This window comes from Limulus polyphemus, unplaced genomic scaffold (genome assembly GCF_000517525.1).
Source record: "Limulus polyphemus unplaced genomic scaffold, Limulus_polyphemus-2.1.2 Scaffold1569, whole genome shotgun sequence".
NCBI lineage: Eukaryota > Metazoa > Arthropoda > Merostomata > Xiphosura > Limulidae > Limulus > Limulus polyphemus.
The window spans coordinates 228,515-235,518 of record NW_013667179.1 but is presented as its reverse complement, the minus strand read 5'-3'; the positions used below and the strand labels follow the sequence as shown (position 1 = coordinate 235,518).

Here is a 7,004-nt window from a genome sequence, read left to right as displayed (position 1 = left end):
TGTGCTAGTAATTACTAATTGTAGTATTCATACCTCGTTGGAAAAAAAACTGAGAACAATTGAACATTTTCTAGAAAAAAACTAAAATACAGAAGCATATCAAACTACTGGACAAGATTCTGGTACCTGATGATGACAAAACCTTGTCGAAACGTTGTACATTTGCTGTTATGTTAAACTTATATTAAAATTTTTCATCATTACCCATTCAAGCCGTCTCCAGCCATTATATGTGCTCCAATGCACAAAAAAATTCGTTACGTGGCTACTAAATGGTGACGTCATTATTGCAGGTGTACAGTGATTAATATGTAAGTTTGAGCTAGATATGTATTAGGTTACTACATACGTAACATAACATAATGTTTTGGGACAACAAGGGACCTATTGATCCATCTCGGCTGTCCTATTCTCTAAACTAAACTAAAACTAATAAATAAGTAAATAAAATCTTAAATCCAACTCTTATCATTCATATAATTATCATGCTTGTTCTTGAACTCACTTAAAATTACTGTCTCCACAACATCAAAAGGCAACCCATTCCAAAGACCAACCACCCTGTTAGAAAAATAAAACTGTCTTAGCTGAAGATCACTGCTACCTTTCCAAAATTTATAATTGTGTCCCCTGAGTCCTACTATTCTCACTGTTAATTATGGAAAAAGATGATGCATCACACTATCTATTTCCTTTACAATCTTAGATAACTCAATTAGGTCCCCTCTAACTCTTAAGTTATATATGGATTAATTTTTCGCATATTTCAATATGCACCATAACTTAAGATAGACAGGAATAGAACAATGGTTACTGATTCATCCAGAATCAAAGAAAATGATGTGACCATTTTTTGCAGTTTTGATTTATAAATACGTTTAGTTAGTATTGTTTGTTTGTTTGTTTTGAATTTCGCGCAAAGCTACACGAGGGCTATCTGCGCTACCCGTCCCTAATTTAACAGTGAAAGACTAGAGGGAAGGCAGCTAGTCATCACCACCCATCGCCAACTCTTGGGCTACTCTTTTGCCAACGGATAGTGGGATTGACCGTCACATTATATAACGCTCCAACGGCTGAAAGGCCGAGCATGTTTGGTGGGATGGGGATTCGAACCTGCGATCCTAAGATTGCGGGTTAAGCGCCCTAACCACCTGCCCATGCCAAGCCAATATGTACGCCAACGCGACTAAGTGCAAGAAATTTAGAAGATTTCTGTGAACAAGAAATATTAACGTTTCACGACTAAAAATGAAGTTTCTTTTGTTACATAACACATTCTTTACCACACCCCTCGATGGCTCAGCGACAGGCCCGCCGTCATACGGGGCCTGGGTGAATGAAACTTGGTTATGCCGTAAAGCCCGCAAAGCATCTTTAGGCTATATCTTCATTTAATGATAAAACACCATAGTTTTGGCTTTTCTTTGCATATAGACGCTTGATACATTAAGAACGACTGAAATAATAAGTTGAGTAATAATTAATATGTATTTGTTACTTTATTGACGTTTCTACACTTATACTGTGAAGTAAAAACGGCTGCTGCTATGATTTTGTCTGGTTTATGAGCTCATTGCTGTCCTAATTTAAGATCTTCTTTTAAATAAATTCTTGAAAATGTTAAAAAAGGGAGCCCGGCGAGGATGTTTGCCCCGGGGCCCGTGCTGGCTCTCGACGTTCCTGCTCAGCGGTAAGCTTAAGGGCTTATATGATAAAAAAAATGGATTTCGATACCCACGGTGAGTAGACCACATGGAGCCCATTGTACAGCTTTGTGCCGTAGGGTACGAATACCAAAGGATGCTATACTCCAAATTATGACAATCGTGACTATTTAAACTAAATTAATGTTTTTTCTCAGTAGAGGTTGAATAAAATAATTTACGTGAAGGGGTGAGCACGAGTGAGTGAGAATACAATACATAGCACAGAACTAGAAAAATCAAACTCTACCATATATTTGCTATTCCTTCTTGAAAAAAAAGGACTACCAAAAGCGGAATAATACTACTTAGAAATATGTATCACCTTAGAATATTCTTTTCACTAGCTTTCGGAAAAAATTGCAGTATTTGTAAAATACCGTATTAAGCTGCCAAATATTTAATTCAAACATGACGTAGACATTAATTTATCCAATGTTAGGTCGACAAGTAAAATGTTTATAGGGACGTCATAGTTGCCGCGTTGGAAGCTGACTAATAAGTCTAGGTTCTCTCAAAACGTGATATTGTTATATGTGTGTTTTGAAACATTTTATTTAATATGTTAAAGATTTAGCTATGAATATTTTATCACTTGACCAAACCAATATTTATTTTATATTATATCTTTATTACAAATATTTACTAAATATCTGAATGATGTTTTTACTTTAAGAAATGTTATTTTTTCCAGTTATAGTTCGTGAATCACGTTTTGGAAAGGAGAAACTTCAACCCAGCAGTTCATGTTTTCATTGGACAAAATAGGAATCATGTGTTTGTGATTAGGAAAAGTTCAGGATGATGGTATATTCGATATTTCTAAAGGTATATATCTACAATTTATTGTTATTATTAAATGGTGTATTAATTGTTAAGTATTTAACTGTACCATTTAAAGCAACCAAAGCCTACAGTTGGTACCTATTGTCAAAGTTAATACTGTATTGCTATCAGTATCATCACTTTATACATAAATTACTATAATTATTAATATTAATACTCGGTCTGTAGTACTAGGACTAGTAACGTACTAATAGTGCTGGGCCTAACTATTGGGATTAGTGTTACACGTATTGTGTTAGTAATAGTACAGCAACGTTAATCTGATGTAACTTAGCTAAAATTAGCACTCTTCGCATGATTCAGCATTGCCAAAAAACTTCTGACTTATTTAGGTTTTCATTTGTACTAAGTAATATGGCTGTCTCATTAATGTTAATATTATTCTTACATCTCAGTCTCTTGTGTAGTCGACTCAAACTGAGCAAAATTCAAAGAGTTAAAATTCATATTTTGATTTAACCACAACTTATGTAAGCAGTTTTCAAAAGAATGGATTGACGTAGTTTCACTTGTGTAATGTAGTTATGTACGAGATTATTCCATTACCCATATGTTTATTATCATTAATATTATACTCTGGCTAAAGCCTAGGTAAAGCTACATTTCGTATATATGTATATAATCTTCTCTCCTTCAACAATTTTACTTTAGCTCCACATGTTACTTGCACTGTAGTTATTGACCAAACCTAGATGACATAGAGAACATTTTTTGTGCAATCACTAAATCAGGCACTAATTAGTAATAATATTTCTAGACTGTTAGGGTTATTCATGTAAATAAAATAAAAAAGTACACAATGTTTCATCTCGCATAAAAACAAAGAAAAGATTGCTGAAGATAAGAAAATAAATTGTAGGGTGTTTTTTTTTACCTGAACCCCCTCTCCCCTACAGTTTTACTTTCAGTTGTACAATGAAAACAGGACTACAAACGAAATTTATTTATATTTTTAAAATCCAAGAAAATGTTATACTTATAGAAACAGTCCAGTTATGAGTACCTTGCCAGTTCAAACTTTCTGTTACAGATATTTCATTTTCATTGAGGCAAATATGCACAATGCTCAATCAAAATAGTTTCGTTCAACCATTATTGTTTGTAACACGGTTGATCTCGAATAAATTTTGATTTATTTGAATATGCAAAAGTTTCTCTTTTTTTTTTTTTCCATTAGCAACAGTGAGGGCCAAATTAAAAAAAAAATCAGAGTGATATAAGTGTCAAAAAATGATCGTGCTTACTTGACTTCACGTGCAGTTTCACTTTTCATAATATTTTTAGTTATTCTTCATGAGAGGGCCTACAATATGTCACAGTTCAATTTCCTCACCATCTGATACAAGCCAATATATAAGTGGTATTACATCATAATTTGCATATATGAAATTACATAGTGGATGCTGCTGCCACTGCTCCTTCTATGGTGACAGTGGCGATAGCCAACATGCTTTGAAGCCACTAGCACTGGCAGAGGTAAAGTTGGCAGTTTTGGCAGGATGCCAATGGAAGGGTTTAGTGGAGCACTGCTTATTAAACTATTTTTAGGTCGGGATAGTGTCGCTGATATCTGTTGATGTTTTCTTTTTTTTTCTAACAGTGGAAATAACCACATTGCATGAAACTTAAAACTAGCTTCCTACACAACAGTACCTAGTATCTGATGTATATTTTCTATCATTTGCCATGTTTGAAATAGTATAAAAAATACTTATTTTTATTTTAAAATCAAAAAGTTCTATTTTAATTTTTATCAGTTTTGGATTTTTTTTTTAAGTGAGCAGTTCTGTTTGTTTCGAGAAGATATTCCAGTTATTTTTATTTCTTTTGCAAGCTCTCAAGCGTTTTCTAATATCTCTGCATAACCTTCATCAGTTCTTAATAATGAACAGGACTTTTTTTTTTTTTTTTTTGCAAATTTTGAATAGTGTTGGGAAAAAGTTTTGAAAGTTTGTAAAAGATGCTTCATAAAGCTATTTAACAAAGTTGAAAGTTTTGTTGGGTAGTCAACATGGTTTCACTTTGGGAAAATCTTGCCTTTCTAATCAATTTTTTGATATTCTTATTTGGATGAGGGCAATGGTGTAGATGTAGTGTATCTGGATTTTTGGAAAGCATTTGAAAAGGTGCCATATAAAAGGCTTGTTAAAAACTATATATGTGTGAAAGACAAGTTGGCTCATTTGATAGAAAAATAGCTGAATGGAAGAAAGAAGGGGGTTGTTATAGATGGAATTCAGTCAAACTGTATTAATGTTGCAAATGGGGTAACTCGGGGGCTCAGTGTTAGGACCTTTTTCACTTTTTGATATTCATCAATGACATAGTGGAAGGAGTGGTCAATAAATGACATAAAATTTGCTGATGAAATGTCCCATTACACCATGCCCTGGCACACTGTTGTGCCCTAGAGTATCTTGTAAAATCATGTGGGTACACTCGGGGCACTTGGGGAAATGTAATCTCCAAATCTGAGGCATTTTAGAGAAAATCATTGTTGATCAGAAATGTAAACATAAAATAATTAATAACAATGGACGAAAAAACTCCTAATACCCTGGGGCATGGTGTAATGTGTCATATTAAAGTCTTGGGCATAGTTGGCTGTGAGGAGGATGCTGCTGCTTTACAAAAGAATTTGGATTATTTGGTGAGTTGTTCCTTTAATTATGATGAATGCTAGGTAATGCATTTAGATTATTATATATATATATAATTTTGATGAGAAAAACCTCAATGCCAATATGGAAGATAAGACCTTATTGCTCTGGTTGATCTGGATCTTGAGCCATCCAAGCAATGTGCTGTTGCTAGTGGTAGGGTAAATAGTATTTTACATTGAATCCACAGAAATGTTGAACACAAGTCTAAAGATGTGATAATTTCATTGGATAAGTCTAGAATTAGGCCTTGGGCTCCTTTTCTTAGGAAGGACATTGAATTGTTCGAAGGTGCTCGGAGGAAGGCTACTAGGATGAAAACGTGGGATACAAAAGCTGTCATTCAAGGATAGGTTAAGCTCTCTGAAATTATTTTCTGTTGAAGAAAAGAGGAGAACCTGATTGAGATATTTGAGATTGTTAGGGAACTTTCCTGTGTTGATGCATCAACTTGTTTTTTTTTATATACTTAATGGTAGGACTAGGAGACACAAGTATAAATTGTTATGGATATATTGATTACAAGTCAAAAGAGGTAATTATTTCTATACATATTGGCTAGGCCTCACTTGACTGTGCACAGTTTTGGTCTCATTATCCAATAAAGGATATTATAAGGGTAATCTTATAGGAGGCTAATTTCTCCTTACTTATTTTCACTTGAGAAAATACAGGTAAGAAGTGATCTTACTAAAATTTACAAGATTATCCTAGGGATTGATAGGATAAAGACTTGTTATCTCATTGTGCTGTATGATGAAGACTGTAGAAAGAGAGGACACAAGTTTATGAAAAGCTGGACTAGGCTCCTTTTAAGACAGTTTTGTTTACTGGAGGGGTATCAACTTCCTTAAAAAAAATAAAGGGTGTTTTTTACTTTTGTTAAGGGTAGATATGCAAGGATTATTTTGAAGGTCCAAATGGTTCGTTGTTGTCTGTTTGTTACAACATTGATGCACTTGACTGTATTAAGTTTGTTTTACTGCTGTATTAAGCCCAACTTGCATTAGGCCTTATCTGTCTAAATAACTGTTTGAATGGGCAAAGAAATTCATGAAAAGGAAATATGAAATATATACATATACATGAATGTAAAATTAGTTTAAACTTATTGTATATGTTAAAGGAAACCTTCTGATTAACATTTAACAAAATTGGCTTATAATTTTGGGATGGTAAAAAAAATATTTTATTTTCATGCCATTGATTATAAATAAAGATAGAATTTGTTCTGTAAAATAAAAACCAGGAAGTTTTTTTTAAAAAAAAGAGGAACACATTAAAGTAATAAAAAGGTAAGCATTTTTAATTATCTTAAAACGTATTAAAAAGAAATATTTTCAAAGCTGAGAATTCACACAAATATCCCATATAAAAATAAGATTAAATAATGAAGATGAAGATGTTTGATAAAACATTTTATTTACAAGTGTCAAGCTTATTCCATCTTCAGCAAAATTTGAAAATTGTGTTACAAAGATGATTATTACTAAAATTATAATATAATAACGTAATCATTAATTTAATTAGTTATTAAGAAAAACTGTAAATGGATGGGTGAAACAATGTTTATATATATATATTACACAACAGCTGAGTTAAGTGTGAATATTTAGAACAATTTTTGATCTAAAGAGCTATTTCAGTCGTTAAGGGTTGGGCGGTCTTTAGCTCTGAGTAGACTTTTTTTAATTTAGAGTTCAAGATCTGAAGATTCTGTGGTGATGATAGAAAAATCGATAAATGAAATATTGTGAATTGTGGTTTCAGAATGGGAACTAATGGATGAGTG

At 32.9% G+C, this 7,004-nt stretch overlaps 1 protein-coding gene across 1 annotated transcript in view; it reads left to right on the top strand.

Moving 5' to 3' along the window:
* Positions 1-2,412: 2,412 nt before the first annotated feature.
* LOC106464145 (cyclic AMP-responsive element-binding protein 3-like protein 3) overlaps positions 2,413-7,004 on the top strand; it is a 33,388-nt gene continuing 28,796 nt past the window's right edge. The window contains exon 1 of the mRNA XM_013924256.2: positions 2,413-2,534. The gene's annotated coding sequence lies outside the window, so the exon portion shown is untranslated. The remainder of the gene's footprint in view (positions 2,535-7,004) is intronic.